The sequence below is a fragment of the Cnephaeus nilssonii genome (genome assembly GCF_951640355.1).
Source record: "Cnephaeus nilssonii genome assembly, chromosome: X".
NCBI classification, from domain to species: Eukaryota; Metazoa; Chordata; class Mammalia; order Chiroptera; family Vespertilionidae; genus Cnephaeus; species Cnephaeus nilssonii.
The window spans coordinates 62,089,612-62,106,025 of NC_137071.1; the positions used below are offsets into that span (position 1 = coordinate 62,089,612).

Genomic DNA, 16,414 nt, shown 5'->3' on the forward strand with positions numbered 1-16,414 from the left:
AAATAAAATAAAATAAAATAAAATAAAATAGTTCAGTTTTCATATTTGACTTCCATTGGCTGGCTTGAGTGACAACACCTGTCAGCTTCCTATAGCCCTTTAGTTTGATTGAGATCTGTGAGGCATACCATTAATCTCTCCAAAGAGCCTTTTGCATGACTAAATACTCTGATGTTTTTATATTTCTGAGACTTCATTAAAGGTTTTGAAAGTCACTGCCATCCTTTTCTCTACAGCACACTTTCCTGACAGTGACTTCATAAATTTTTGCATGTTTTGCCATACAGTTAGGCTTAGAATTTTCCAAATTGTCAAGTTCTGGTTCTTTTTATTTAACAACTAGAGGCCCGATGCACAAATTCATGCACCAGTGAGGTCCCTCGACCTGGCCTGCAGGAAATGGGCTGAAACCAGCTCTCCAACATCCCCCAAGGGGTTTCAGATTGTGAGAGGGCACAGGCCAGGCCGAGGGACCCCACTGGTGCACAAATCCCTGCACTGGGCTTCTAGTATGCATATAAGATCTTTGGTTAATCTCTTCCCGCCCTTCCCTCTCCCCTCTTCCCTCTGAGATTCATCAGTCTGTCCCATGTTTCCATGCCTGTGCATTGAGTGTCTGCCCCTGGAGGTCAGTGTGTGTCATAAATACTGGTTGAATGGTCGAACAGTCGAATGGCCACTTAGGCTTTTATATATATAGATTTTTGCCTCAATTTGTCTTTCTCCACTTTCATTTTATTGTAAGCATCAAGAGTAAACCAGGCCACACTTTTCACACTTTGCTTGAAAATGTTAGCTCAATGACCAAATCCATCAGTTACAAATTCTGTTTTCCACACAACCACAGCAAACAATTTCACTGTTATTTGCCAATGCATAATGAGAACCCACTTCCTAAAGTTTCTCATTACATTCCTCTCAATTTTTTCTGAGCCATCACTGGTAGTGTCCTCCAAGTCCATACTTCTACTAATGGTATATACAAGGCAATTAAAGGTATTTATATCATGCTCCAAAAATTCTTTAAATCTCTGCTCACTATCCAATTCCAAAGTCATTCCATATTTTTAGGTATTTGTTATAATAGTACCACACTTCCAATAACAAAATTTGCAATTCTCAGGATTGAACAAGAGAAGCAGAACAAGGAAGATGTCTATATCTGCCTATATTTGTATTTATATCTATATCAAACAAGAAATTTCATACAAGGAAATGGCTTAAAGATTGTGTGGCCTGTGCTGTGCCCATGAGTTCTAGCTAACTATAGTCCATAGAGCAAGCTATGAGGAAAGGAAGATCATGGCAAGCTAGAACTCATGGGCATAGCATAGTCCAAAGCTGCTTTGCCAAAGCCAAAATTTGATCTCTTTGGTGCAGTGGGAGGGAATTCTCAGTATTGTTGTTAAGACCCTTCAAATGATTGATTCAGGCTACCCATCATATGCAGGGTTTTCTTCCTTATTTAAAATCAGCTGATTAGGACTTTAATTATATCTGTAAAGTCCTGATTAGGACTTTAATTATATCTCTATTATACCTTCGCAGAGATTTTCTATATTAATTTGATTGAATAACTGGCAAATGTAGACTAACCAAGTTGAAACATTAAAAAAAAAAAGCACAGCAAAAGTATTCAAAATAATTGTGTTAACATCATTCTGAACTAACCTTAAATTTTAACAGAAAATTAATCTGTCTAGCCAATGGCATAGTAAGGACTTTCAATGAATGAGAATAAGATTTGTAGTATATATATATATATCCTATCCAATAAAGATGAAATATGCAAATTGACCGTCACTCCAACACACAAAGATGGCCGCCCCCATGTGGTCAAATATGGCCACCACAAGATTGCCGGCAGGGGAGGGCAGTTGGGGGTGACCAGGCCTGCAGGGGAGGACAGTTGGGGGGGACCCAGGCCTGCAGGGGAGAGCAGTAGCAGGGGAGCAGGCCTTCAGGGAAGAGCAGTTAGGGGTGACCAGGTCTATAGGGGAGGGAAGTTGGGGGGGACCAGGCCTGCAGGGGAGGGCAGTTGGGGGTGAGCAGGCCGGCAGGGGAGGGCAATTGGGGGGAACCAGGCCTGCAGGGGAGAGCAGTTAGGGGTGACCAGGTCTGCAGGGGAGGGCAGTTAGGGACGACCAGGCCTGCAGGGGAGGGCAACTGGGGCAAACAGGCCTACAGGGGAGGGCAGTTAGGGGTGACCAAGCCAGCAGGGGTGGGCAGTTGGCGGCAACCACGCCTAGTGGGGAGAACGGTTAGGGGTGACCAGGCTGGCAAGGGAGGGCAGTTAGGGGCAATTGGGCCGGCAGGGGAGCAGTTAGGCATTGATCAGGTTGGCAGGGGAGTGGTTAGGGGGTGATCAGGCTGGCAGGCAGAAGTGGTTAGGGGCAATCAGGGAGGCAGGCAGGTGAGCGGTTGGGAGCCAGCAGTCCCAGATTGTGAGAAGGATGTCCCAGATTGGAGAGGGTGCAGGCTGGGCTGATGAACACCCCGCCCCACCCCACCCCCATGCATGAATTTCATGCACTGGGCCTCTAGTGTATATATAATTCTTAATCAGATAGAAAGCACACATAGATCAACTCTCCATTTGACTTTTTGTAGGGGTTATATTGTAGAATTAAATGCAAATAGACCGCATACTTGAAGTCAAAATGTTTCCTGAGGTGAATGGAAATATTGGAATATAATTTTTACATAACTTGTGTAAAGAAATTTTCCCAAAGTTATACATTTTTGAAATTGTAACAAAAACAAAGGAAATATATTAAGTCTATTAGTTTTTGAAGGAGTCTTTTGGGTTTTTATGTACAATATCATGTCATCTGCAAATAAGGACAGCTTTACTTCTTCTTTTCCAAATTGGATGCCTCTTATTTCTTCTTCTTGTCTAATTGCAATGGCTAATACTTCCAGTAATATGTCAAACAGGAGTGGTGAGAGAGGGCATCCATGTCTTATTCCTGTTCTTAGGGGAAATGGTTTTAGTTTTTGCCCATTGAGTATGATGTTTGCTGTGGGTTTATTATATATACCTTTTATTATGTTGAGGTATGATCCTTCTATTCTCACTTTGTTGAGAGTTTTTATCAAGAAAGGGTGTTGGATTTTATCAAATGCTTTTTATGCATCTATTGATATGACTATGTGATTTTTTTTCCCCTCTCAATTTGTTTATGTGATGTATCACGTTTATTGATTTGCGGATATTGTACCATCCTTGCATTCCTGGGATAAATCCTACTTGGTCATGGTGTATGATCTTTCTGATGTACTGCTGGAGCCGATGAATTCGGCAATGTAGCAGGATACAAAATTAACGCCAAGAAATCTATGGCATTTCTATACACCAATAGTGAATTTACAGAAAGAGAGAATAAAAAAGCAATCCCATTTACCATCACACCAAAAAAAAACTAAAATACCTAGGAATAAACTTAACTAAGGAGGTAAAAGACTTATACACGGAAAACTACAGGACACTGAAAAAAGAGATAGAGGAAGACGTAAACAGATGGAAGAACATACCATGTTCATGGATAGGTACAATCAACACCATTAAAATGTCCATACTACCCAAAGCAATCTACAGATTCAATGCACTCCCCATCAAAATACCAACAGCATATTTCACAGACCTAGAAAGAACTCTCCAAAAATTCATCTAGAATAAAAAAAGACCCCGAATAGCCACAACAATCCTGAGAAAGAAGAATAAAGTAGGAGGGATCTCAATACCAGACCTCAAGATGTATTACAAAGCCACAGTTCTCAAAACAGCCTGGTACTGGCACAAGAACAGACATATAGATTAATGGAACAGAATAGAGAATCCAGATATGGACCCAAACCACTATGCTCAATTAATATTTGACAAAGGAGGCATGAACATACAATGGAGTCAAGACAGTCTTTTCAATAAATGGTGTTGGGAAAATTGAACAGATACATTCAAAAAAATGAAAGTAGATCACCAACTTACACCATACACAAAAATCAACTCAAAATGGATACAGGACTTAGACATAAGATGGGAAACCATAAAAATACTAGAGGAATCCACAGGCAACAAAATCTCAGACATATGCCAAAAGAACTTCACTGACACTGCCCCTAGGGCAATGGAAGCTAAAGAGAAAATTAACAAATGGAACTACATCAAAATAAAAAGCTTTTTCACAGCAAAAGAAACCATCAACAAAACAACAAGAAAGCCCACTCTATGGGAGAACATATTTGCAAATGCTATCACTGATAAAGGTTTAATCTCCAACATCTACAGGCAGCTTATGCAACATAAAAGGAAGATAAATGATCCAATAAAAAAATGGGCAGCGGACCTAAATAGAATCTTTTCAAAAGAAGACAGAAGGAAGGCCAAGAGAGACATGAAAACATGCTCAAAGTCACTAATTATCCGAGAAATGCAAATCAAAACGACAATGAGGTACCATCTCACACCTGTCAGAATGGCTATCATCAACAAATCAACAAACGACAAGTGTTGGCGAGGATGCGGAGAAAAAGGAATCCTCGTGCATTGCTGGTGGGAATGCAGACTGGTGCAGCCACTGTGGAGAACAGTATGGAGTTTCCTCAAAAAACTGATAATAGAACTCCCATTTGACCCAGTAATCCCACTCCTGGGAATATATCCAAAGAAACTAGAAACACTAATCAGAAAGGATATATGCACCCCTATGTTCATAGCAGCACAATTTACAATAGCTAAGATTTGGAAACAGCCTAGGTGCCCGTCAGCAGATGACTGGATTAGAAAACTATGGTACATCTACACAATGGAATACTATGCTGCCATAAAAAAGAAGGAATTCTCATCATTTGCAGCAACCTGGATGGAATTGGAGAACATTATGCTAAGTGAAATAAGCCAGTCAATGAAAGAAAAATACCACATGATCTCACTCATTTATAGATAATGAAGAACATTATAAACTGATGAACAAAAATATAGATACAGAGACAGTAAAGCATCAAACAGACTGTCAAATTATAGGGGGAAGGTTAGGGAGAGGTGGGGGAGATAAGAGATCAACTGAAGGACTTATATGCATGCATATAAGCATAACCAATGGACACAAAACTCTGGTGGGTGAGGGCATGTATGGGTGTGGGGTAGGGGAGACAATGGTAAGATATGTACACATATAATACCTTAATAAAAAAAGTGGAAAAAAATAAAAAAAAACAAGGAAATAAAATTGATATATAGGTTAAGCATGTACATGTAACTTTTCAAGAATGAATTTAATGGACAAAATAAAGGCAAGATTGGGTATTCATTATATATAGGATATGTTTAATTATAATGAAATAATCAGGGAAAATTGTGTTCTTCATTGAGTAAAGCAATTTGTAAGATAAAAATATAATCATCATAGCTCTGACTGGTGTGGCTCAGTTGGTTGAGTGTCATCTTATGCACTGAAAGGTTGCTGGTTCAATTCCCAGTCAGAGCACATGCCTGGGTTGCAGGCTCAATCCCCAGCAGGGGGCATGCAGGAATAAGCCAATAGATGTTCAACTCTCATATCAATGTTTCTCTCCATCTCCCTCTCCCTTCCTCTATCTCTAAAAATCAATAAAAATATTTTGAAAAAATATAATCATCAAAAATATCTTAAGAGTGACATCAGGGAAACTATTGAAACACCTAACAAAAACTATCAGAACCAATCTTATCAGAACTCTTGATAGTCAAAGGTTTATAGCCACTAAATTAATGCTAAATCAGAAGGAAGTCCAGTGACACATGGTAGGATATCTTTATGGGGTTTAACTTAATCTTATTAAAAGTAATCTCCATTATAGCAATGGTCTTGGAGACTGCAGCCCACATGCCTATCGTGGGTACCTGATTCCAGGGGAAGTATAGCAGATTTTGCTCCCAAGGAATTGTGCTTATCTGTTATGAACTGCATAAGGGTTTCTTAAACTACTGACACTAGGGGCATGATTTTGTTTTGTTGAACCCAGAATTAGAATACAGAGAAGAAAAAAACAGCTGTGTGGGGGACATTTCCCTAATATATTGAATAGAAAATTTGAAAAGCCACTGTTGCTTGGAGAAAACATAGTTGAGGCAAAATTAAGGTCACAGTGATTCAGTGAATTGATGTGGAGTGAAATATTTTACAGAATAAGAGCTCTGAAAAGCTCTCACACATTCCACAGAATCGAGCAATAATTATACATGCCCAGGGAGGGACACATTCCCAGAAATGACCTGACAAATCCATAGGCTTTCCCATCTGGTAAATATTAAGGCTCCATGAGGGAAGTGAAGGCTAAGGCAGAGTTGTAAAGAGTCTGGCTAAGAATCAAAGGAGTGCCAAAACACAGAGCCAATTTGCAAACATGTGGAGAGTACGTTTTCTTTTCTTCCTAATTTTTTGTGCTCCAGGTGCTTAAGGAAATCTCTGTCAAACCACTGCCATATCACTAAATATCTGAATCACTCCAGTTCCCCCTTCCCCACCTTCCCCACAACAGCAACCAGTGTAGGCTTCTGCAGCTGTGAGTACAAGACAACAGCTGCTTGAGTACTTTCTTGCTCTATCTTCCCGCCCCCAACCAGAATTTAAAACAATGGTTTTAAGGATGCTCAGAGAGATTTTTTTTAAAAGCATAGATAAACAATTTAACAATGTCAGAAAAACAGTACAAGAACAAAATGAACTAAACAAAAAGATAGAAAACATAAAAACAAACAAACAGCTAATTGGAGCTGAAGAATACAATAACTGAACTGAATAATTCAATACAGAGATTCAACAGCAGACTTGACACAAAAGAAATACCACAAAAACCACTGAGACATAGACAAATTAATAGAATTTAACCAATCAGAGGAGTTAAAAGAAAAAATTATAAAAAAGAATAAAAAAAACCTTATAGGGCTTATGGGAAACCATGAAAATAAGCAATGCACACATAATTAGAGGCCCAAAATGAGAAGAGAGGGAGAAAGGGGTAGAAAGCTTACTTTAAGAAATAATACCTGACTATTGTCTGTGTCCATGGGCTATGCATATAAGTTATCTGGTTAATCTCTCCCTCTCCCCACCCCATAGTGTGGCCAAAGGCTTGAGATGGGTGGGTGTGGAGTGGAGGGGGTCAATGGGGGAAAATACAACAACAAAAAAAGGGGGAGACATCTGTAATACTTTCAACAATGAAGATAAATTTTAAAAAAGAATACCTGAGAACTTTTCAAACCTGGGGACAGATTTGCATATTGAAGTTTATGAATCCAATAGGTCACCACAGAACTTCAATCCAAACATACTCTCCAAGACAAAATAATCAACTGTCTAAAGATAGACAGAATTTTAAAAGTAGCGAGAAAAAAAATTCTGTGGTTAGCTCACAATTCTTAGTCATTCTCAGTCACTATAGAAATGAACTTTTAAGACACTGTTTCTCAAATATTTACTAACAATGAAGGAGCAGAAATAGAAGTCTAAATACAATGTGTGTGAGGATGGATGAGACATTAAATCTAAATATCTAGAACTTTGCTTCCTTTCACAATCACATTTTTTCTTAAAAAAATATGAAATGTGTATTTCACTATGTAAGAAATGTTTGTTTTAATGAAAAATGTTTTAAATTATGTGCAGATTAAACTACTTATTTGTCTTTCGATGTTTGAATAATACTAGCATTCTATGAAAGCATAGATATTAATATTATAGTGTTGAAACACAATGCCTTATTGCTTTTTTAAATATTTTACATATTATTTCATATTCATTCACAAGCACCAAAGTCTTTTAAGGAGAAAGGCTTATCCCAATTCGTAAAAACTGACCTAGAAAGGTCAATAGAATGCAAATTATCTTCTCCTGAAACAATGAATCTCTTTGCATGTAGTTTTTGCCATTTATATTGTGAGGTTTTGTACAGGGTCAAGAAAAAGTAGGTTTACAGTTCTGAGTACACAAAACAGAGTTAATTCTTATATTATTATTTATTAACTAGAGGCCTGGTGCATGGATTCATGCACATTTAAAGGAAATTAATTAGAAGAAATATTTTAGAGGTCTGGGAGGGACCACAGGAAGGCTCCAGGGCGTGTTCGGCCTGTCTCACCCAGTTCCAATCAGCTGGACTCCAGCAGCAAGCTAACCTACTGTTCGGAGTGTCTGCCCCCTGGTGGTCAGTGTGAGTCATAGCGACTGGTCCAATGGTTGAACGAATGGTCAGACACTTAGCATATTAGGCTTTTTATTATATAGGATTATTATATTATTTTCCATATGAACAACTGTAAACCTGCTTTTGCCCCACCCTTATGTGTTCTGTATATATATATATATATATATATATATATATATATATATATATATATATATATTTGTGAGTATTCAAAGAGACATAATCTTAAACAATTCCCTCACTATTCTTGCATATGTGTGTATACATTTGTGTTAAGACAACAACGAAAATCTCTGATCATTCAGATTATTTGACATTTGTTTGAAGGGTGATTGTTTGAAAACAAATACTCCAGAAAGTAGTTTCTCACTATCTTTCTGAGGCTTTTATAAATAATAGTTATCAAAAATGATAGAAACTCATAATCAAGGGAACAAATGGGTAGAGAAGAATGAAGAAACTTCCAAAACTAGGGTATAGATAAAAAAGGTTTATTCTCTGAAAAACCTCACTAAGATATTGACTTTTGTGTGTGTTTGAGCAGAGATGTAGAGTCATGGAAAGAATGTACAATATAGTCTCACTAGTCATCCAAGATAAACCAAAATCATTCCTAAATTGGCAGTAATAGCTCAAACCTAGGTGACTAACTTGCTTGGGCCAAAATAGCAAATTAGTGGAATATTAGGAAAGTTACTTGAGGAAGATTTGAACACTGAACCTTTCTGAAGTCCCAGAGCAAAGTGTCAGACTCACAGTAGAATTAATTATTAGAGACAAATGAAGGGAAATAAGACAGATATCAATGTCATCCCATTTATGGAATAGTTAAATTAGGATCTCTGTAAACACATTCCTCAGAGAAACAGCCATAATTTGTTAAAATTGAAAGAAAAAATAAATATGTGCAAATACACATAAGTGTATACAGCAAATGAAGAAATATTTTCATCTGCTAAATCTTGGTAGGAGCAGCAAGAGTCTGGTGCTTGAGACACAACCCACTCCTTCCCATTTTCCTAGTTCAGTATGACAAAGCTCCACCCTGGGCAGGTGTGGCCAAGAAGAAAAAGCTCCCTGTATCTCCACTCTCAAAGGTCAGGAGGGGATAGCCACCAGCATTTGTTATCTCTCGGAGATATGTTATAGAGTCTAAATTTCAGGTGAGTGCACCAGAGAGATAAATGACTTCCTTCCTCCAAGAAGCCTAAATTCAAAGGGTGAAGGCTCTAACTCAGCTACTACAGGCTAAAAATAGTGGCACCCTGATTGCCCTCAGCAAGCTAACCTGCAATTTAGAGGTTGCACACCAGTAAAGACAGCTGAGAGGACCAGAGGTTGGCATTTCCACCCAGTATCCTGCTCATAAAGGAAGAATGTCATTTAAAGAAAATGTACTGTTGTCTACAGACCCAGCTCTGGAGCAGTGACTCAGTAATTTTGCCCAGCGGAAGAGATAGGCCATATGAACAGAAACTTCTGAAGCTCTCCCCACAGAAAATGACTTTATTGGAACAGAGTGTGAGGCAGGCAAGCCTGAGGGCTCTCTAAAAAACAATGAAGTTTTTGTGGTAAGGAACTAAGAGGATACTAGTAGATCTATGAGAGCAATATGCTAAATGTATCTTAACCTATTTTGACAGAAATAATCAGAGAAAGAGACAGCTAAGGGCCCTCCTGGGGTCAGAAGAAATCTCCAAGACTGACTTCAAAATCTACCTCTGCAAAGGGCCTAGAATTTAATTGGATCAGACTGTGTAGCAATTTAAAGTCTCAGGCATTGTCAAAAATAATCCAGCAATCAATAGAAATTGTCAACAACTGGATTTGATAGCAACAGAAGCAGGCAACTTAGCAGAGATAGCATGAAAAGGCAAAGTAAATTTAAAAACACTTGTTAAATTCACTGTCATCAGAGGATAAATGTGTGCTTGCCCAAGGCTGTATCCCCTCAGGAACAATTTCAAGGATTCACACTGTAGGGAAAATAGACTTAAAGTCCATCCAAGACACTTAACAAATAAATAAGCAAACATCAAAAATGATAAGCTCCTTTAGGGGAGAGAAGTAGGGAGTACCACTACTCAAATTTTCTATAATACATTTTCCAAATGTCCAGTTTAAAATGCCAAACTATGAGACATGCAAATAAATGAGAAGGAATGAGCCATATACAGGGGAAAAAAGCAGGCAACATATACTATCTATAAGTGTATTTAGATGTCAAATTTAGCAGACAGATTTAAAAGCAGCCACTGTATATATGATCATAGAATTAAAGGAAAACATGCATAAATAAGCATCATTGTCTCATTGAAAAGAGGATATTAATAAAGAGATGCAAATTATTTTTTTAAAGATTAAATAAAAATTCTGCAGTTGAGTAATACAATAAATAAAACAAAAATTAACCAGAGGGGCACAACATCATTTCAAATGATATAAGAAAGAATCATAGAACTTGAAGATAGGTCAGTAGAGAATATAAACTTAAAGTACAGAGGGGGAAAAAGTAGAAAAACAAGGACAACCTCATAGGAAGGTGGGATAACATTGAGTGCATCAACATACACATAATGGGAGTTCCAGCAGGAGAAAAGAGAAAGGAGCCAGAAAATATTTAAAGAAACAATGGCAGAGAACCAAGATAGCGGCATAGGCAAACACCTGTACTCATTGCCTCCCACAACCACATCAAAATTACAACTAAAATACAGAGTAACCATCATCCAGAACCACCAGAAAGCTGGCTGAATGGAAGTCCTACAACTAGAGAAGTAAAGAAGAAAGCACACTGAGACTGGTAGGAGGGGCAGAGGCACAGAGTGGACTGGCCCAGCACCCATGTGTGTCACTGTTTTAATTGGGAGGGAGATTGCCTCTGCAGAGACCACCTGTGAGGAGCTACACACCAGATGCCCAACCCAGGGTCCCAGAGCTGGGAAAAGAAGTCCCTACAGGCAGTAAGAACTACGGGCTCTGAAAACCAGTGGGGATTGGGGCTAAGTAACACAGAGGCTTCTGGAGACCCAGCTGCTCCTCTTAAAAGGCCAGCACCATGAAATGAACTTACAAGCTCCCACTCACTCTGAGCTCCAGTGCTGGGCACAACTCTGGGGGACCCAGACACATATGAGGCGAAACTGAACTATCTGGCATCAGGGCAGGAACTCAGGGACAGCTTTCTCCCAGACCAAGGTGCTCACAGGCATCATTGCTCCTATGCTGGGACCTTCCTGGTTGCAAAACTGACTGGCAGCCATTTCTGTTTGCTCTGCCCTGGTGATTCCCTGAGACTCTGCCCCATACAATTTACAACCCCACCCAAGCTGTGCACATTGGCTTTTGCTTAAAAATTGCCTGTCCTTGCTCAGGCTAAAACCTGTCAAATAAGCTGCAGCTGGGTCAGGGAACCCCAAAGCTATCAATAAAAGGACCAAGACCTAACACCAGCACCAGTCTGCCTTGCTTCACAGCTGGGCCTCCTCTGGGCACTGCCAAACCCAATACAAAGAGGAGGAATCTGCAGATATCTCTGTAGCTCCTGCTGGGTGGCCCCAGGCAGTGGCTGACTTTGCACCTCCCTGGAGACCCAAGAGTCAGTGTATCCAGTGGTCAGTGTGAGACCATACCAGATTAGAACTCTTCACATCCATAAGAGACACACTCAAGGGGCAGACTCAGTGAGCACCAAAGCCCCACTGAAGCAAGTCCTGCCCCATAAGGGTGTCTCCAGCACAGCATTTCTTCCATTGTAGACATAGCTGGTCCTCACAGCCAATTAGCCTGGAGGTCAATTCCACCCAGTGATACCAACAGCAATCAAGGCTTAACTACAAAAAGACTGTACACACAGCCCACAAAGGGGTGCACCAAGAATGTCTACCTCAGGTGATTGGGGAAGGTGAGTCACTGGGCCCTATAGGACACCTACTACACAAGGCCAATCTACCAACTCAAGGAGACTTAGCAGCTCTACCCAATGCATAGAAAGAAACACAGGGAAGCAGCCAAAATGCAGAGACATAGAAACATGTCACAAATTGAAGAAATGGAAGAAAGCAAACTACTGGACATAGAGTTCAAAACCATGGTTATAAGGTTACTCAAGAATCTTCTAGAAACCTCCAAGGGACTTAGTGAGACTTTCAAGGATCTTAGTGAGAATGCCAAACAAACGGAAAAGGACCAGTCAAAAATTAAGCATACATTGACTGAAATAAAGAATAATATACAGGGATTCAACAGTAGAATAGAGGATCCCAAGAATCAAATCAATGATATCAAATATGAGGAAGCAAAAAAACACCCAACCAGAAGAGCAAAAAGAAAAAAGAATCCAAAAATACAAAGATAGTGTAAGGAGCCTCTGGGACAACTTCAAGAATACATTATGGGGATGCCAGAAGAAGAGAGAAAGCAAGATATTGAAAACCGATTTGAAGAAATAATGACAGAAAACTTCCCCTACCTGGTGAAAGAAATAGACTCACAAGTCCAGGAAGCACTGAGAACCCCAAACAAGAGAAACCCAAAGAGGCCCACACCAAGATACATCATAATTAAAATGCCAAGAGCAAAAGACAAAGAGAGAATCTTAAAAGCAGCAATGGAAAGCAGATAGTTACCTACAAGGGAGTGCCCATATGACTGTCAGCTGATTTCTCAACAGAAACTATGTAGGTCAAAGGGAGTGGGAAGAAATATTCAAAGTGATAAATAGCAAGGACCTACAACCAATATTACTCTACTTTGCAAAGCTATCATTTAGAATTGAAGGTCAGATAAAGAGCTTCACAGACAAGAAAAAGCTAAAGGAGTTCATCACCACCAGACCAGTATTATATGAAATGCTAAAGGGTATTCTTTAAGAAGAGAAAGAAGAAAAATATATAAAATATGAACAACAAAATGGCAACAAATACATATCTATCAACAAGAGAATCTAAAAATCAAATGAATAAAAAAATCTAATGAGGTATTTGCTGGATCATAGAGGGTGGAATGCAGCAGGCCTCAGCTCCAACCACCTCACTGGTATTTTCTGCAGCTGAGCAGCCTCTGGGGACTCTGGGCTCGCATCTCTGCGAAACAGTGTGTCAAGCACCCTGAGCATGTCGGGAGCTGGAGCCAGGACAGATAGTTTTCCCCTTTGTGGAAAACCAGAGACAGAGCCGGGGCTTCTGTTTAGGTTTGGTTGAAAAAAGAATTTAGCCTACATGTACTGCTTTAACCACTGGAAGAATGACAGATGACAAAGATATGTATTGATATGTGTGGTTTGGTCGAATTCCAACTTGCTTCACCCTGTTTCATGATGACATAGCTGAACGGGAGGTAGAACCATATTATTTACTTTTGCCAAGAGAAAGTTATTTGACTTTGGTAACTGACAAAGTGAAAAGGCACTTTCAGAAGGTTATGAGACAAGAAGACATTAGTGAGATATGGTTTGAACAGGAAGGCACGCCACTGAAATGGTATTATCCAATTGGCTTGCTATTTGATCTTCTTGCATCAAGTTCAGTTCTTCCTTGGAACATCACAGTACATTTTAAGGGTTTTTCAGAAAAGGACCTTCTGCACTGTCCCATCTAAGGAAGCAATTGAAGCTCATTTTATGCCTTGTGTGGAAGAAGCTGATGCATTAAAGCACAAAAGCCAAGTAATCAATGAAATGCAGAAGAAAGATCACAAGCAGCTCTTGATGGGATTACATAATGACAGATTTAACCAGTTTGGGGCCATCAATCGGGAACTCATGGAATATCCTGTAGAAGAAAGTGGATTTCGTTACATCCCTTTTAGAATATATCAGACAACAACTGAACAACCTTTCATTCAGAAGCTTTTTTGTCCTGTGGCTACAGATGGACAATTGCATACTTTAGGAGATCTCAAATAACTCTGTCCTGCCATTGCTTCTGAAATTGGAAAAGAAAGAATCAAATGATGATTCATGGAATTGAGCCGATGTTGGAAACACCTCTACAGTGCATGAGTGAACATCTGGGCTATCCAGATAATTTTCTCCATATTATTATCATCCCACAACCCACAGATTGAAGGATCAACTATGACAGGATTTACCAGAGCATGTTACCTTTCTGCTTCAGTCAGGTTAGGTGGAGGCAGCCTGACCAGAAACCCTGCTGCAAGCCAAACAGGAAAAGGATTCCATGTCTGATAAGGGCACTGGGGCTGGTCATGTTTGCATCACCACTGCTTTCCTCCACTGCCCTCATTAAACCTCAGCTGCCATAGGAAAGACTTTACAGTATCACTGCAAGTCTTCTGTGCTCTTGTAAAATATAATGAAGCCAAAAACTTTGGCTTAAGAAGAAAATGGAAATATGTGCCACTCAATTTGTATTTCTGATTAACAAATAAACAGGGGTATTTCCTAAAGTGACCATGATTGGACTTTAGCTCGAAGGAGTGGAAACATTGGTTTAATTTTCAGGAGAATTAGACTTAAGAAAGTAAAAGAGAAATTCTGTTATCAATAACTTGCAGTAGTTTTTTGTAAAAGATCAGATTACAGTAAACCCATCTTTCCTTAATGAAAATTTCCTGTTTATAGTCTGTCTATTGGTATGCAAACAGTCGTGTAACTTTGATAATAAACAGTGAGAGATTTTTAAATAAAGCTTTGAAATATGTTTTGTCTTTTAATAACATAAAAAGAAAGAAATCTAATGAACAGAATAAACTGGTGAATAAAATAGAATCAGAGGCATGGAAATGGAACAGACTGACTATTCTCACAGGGAAGAGGGGGTCGGGGGCGGGAAGAGATTAAACAAAGATCTTATATGCATGTATGCATTGCCTATGGACAGAGACAATAGGGTAGTGAAGGCCTGGGGCAGAGTGGGAACTGGGTGGAGGGGAACTATGGGGGGAAAAAAGAGGAACATCAGTAATAATCTCAACAATAAAGATTAAAAAATAAAAAGAAATAATGGTTAGCAAAGTATAGATTCAATGCAATCTCCATTAAAATACCAATAGCATATTTCACAGACCTAGAACAAACTCTCCAAAAATTTATATGGAATAAAAAATGACCCTGAATAGCCACAGCAATCCTGAGAAAGAAGAACAAATTTGGAGGGATCACAATACCAGATATCAAGTTATATTACAAAGCCACTGTTCTCAAAACTGTCTGATACTAGCACAAGAACAGACATATAGACCAATGGAACAGATCATGACCCAAGCCATTATATTCAATTAATATTTGACAAAAGAGGCAAGAGCATACAATGGAGTCAAGACAGCCTCTTTAGTAAATGGTGTTGGGAAAATTAGACAAATACAGGCAAAAAAATGAAACTAGACCACCAACTTACACCATACACAAAAATAAACTCAAAATGGATAAAATACTTGAACATAAGACAGGAAACCATAAAAATCTTAGAAAAATCTATAGGCAGAAAAATATTAGACATAGCTCATAGAAATAGGTTTACCAATACATCTCCTAGGACTATGGAAACTAAGGAGTAAATAAACAATTGGGACTACATCAAAATAAAAAGCTTCTGCACAGCAAAAGAAACCATCAACAGAACAACAGAGCCCACTGCATGGGAGAACATATTTGCTAATGTTACATCCAATAAGGGCCTAATCTCCAAAATGTATAGGGAACTCATACAACATAACAAAAGGAAGATAACTCAATCAAAAAATGGGCGAAGTACTTAAAAATAGATACTTTTTGAAAGAGGACATACAGAAGGCCAAGAGACATATGAAAACATGCTCAAAGTCACTAATCATCTGAGAGATGAAAATCAAAACGACAATGGGATACCATCTCACACCTGTCAGATTGGCTATCATCAACAAATTGACAAATGACAAGTGCTGGCGAGGATGCGAAGAAAAAGGAACCCTCGTGCACTACTGGTGGGAATGCAGACTGGTGCAGCCACTGTGGAGAATAGTATGGAGTTTCCTCAAAAAATTAAAAATGGAACTGTCATTTGACCCAGTAATCCCACTTCCAGGAATACACCCCAAGAAATCAGAAACACCAATCAGAAAGAACATATGCACCCTTATTTTCAAAGCAACACAATTTACAATAGCTAAGATTTGGAAACAGCCTAAGTGCCCATCAGCAGATGAGTGAATTAAAAAACTGTGGTACATCTACACATGGAATACTATACTTCTGTAAAAACGAAAGAACTCTTACCATTTGCAATAG

The 16,414-nt window shown here is 39.0% G+C and overlaps 1 pseudogene across 1 annotated transcript; it reads left to right on the plus strand.

Moving 5' to 3' along the window:
• The first annotated feature begins 13,431 nt into the window (after window positions 1-13,431).
• Window positions 13,432-14,253, plus strand: LOC307096296 (autophagy protein 5-like; annotated as a pseudogene). The gene has a single exon. The product of its transcript is annotated as an autophagy protein 5-like (transcript).
• Window positions 14,254-16,414: the final 2,161 nt, after the last annotated feature.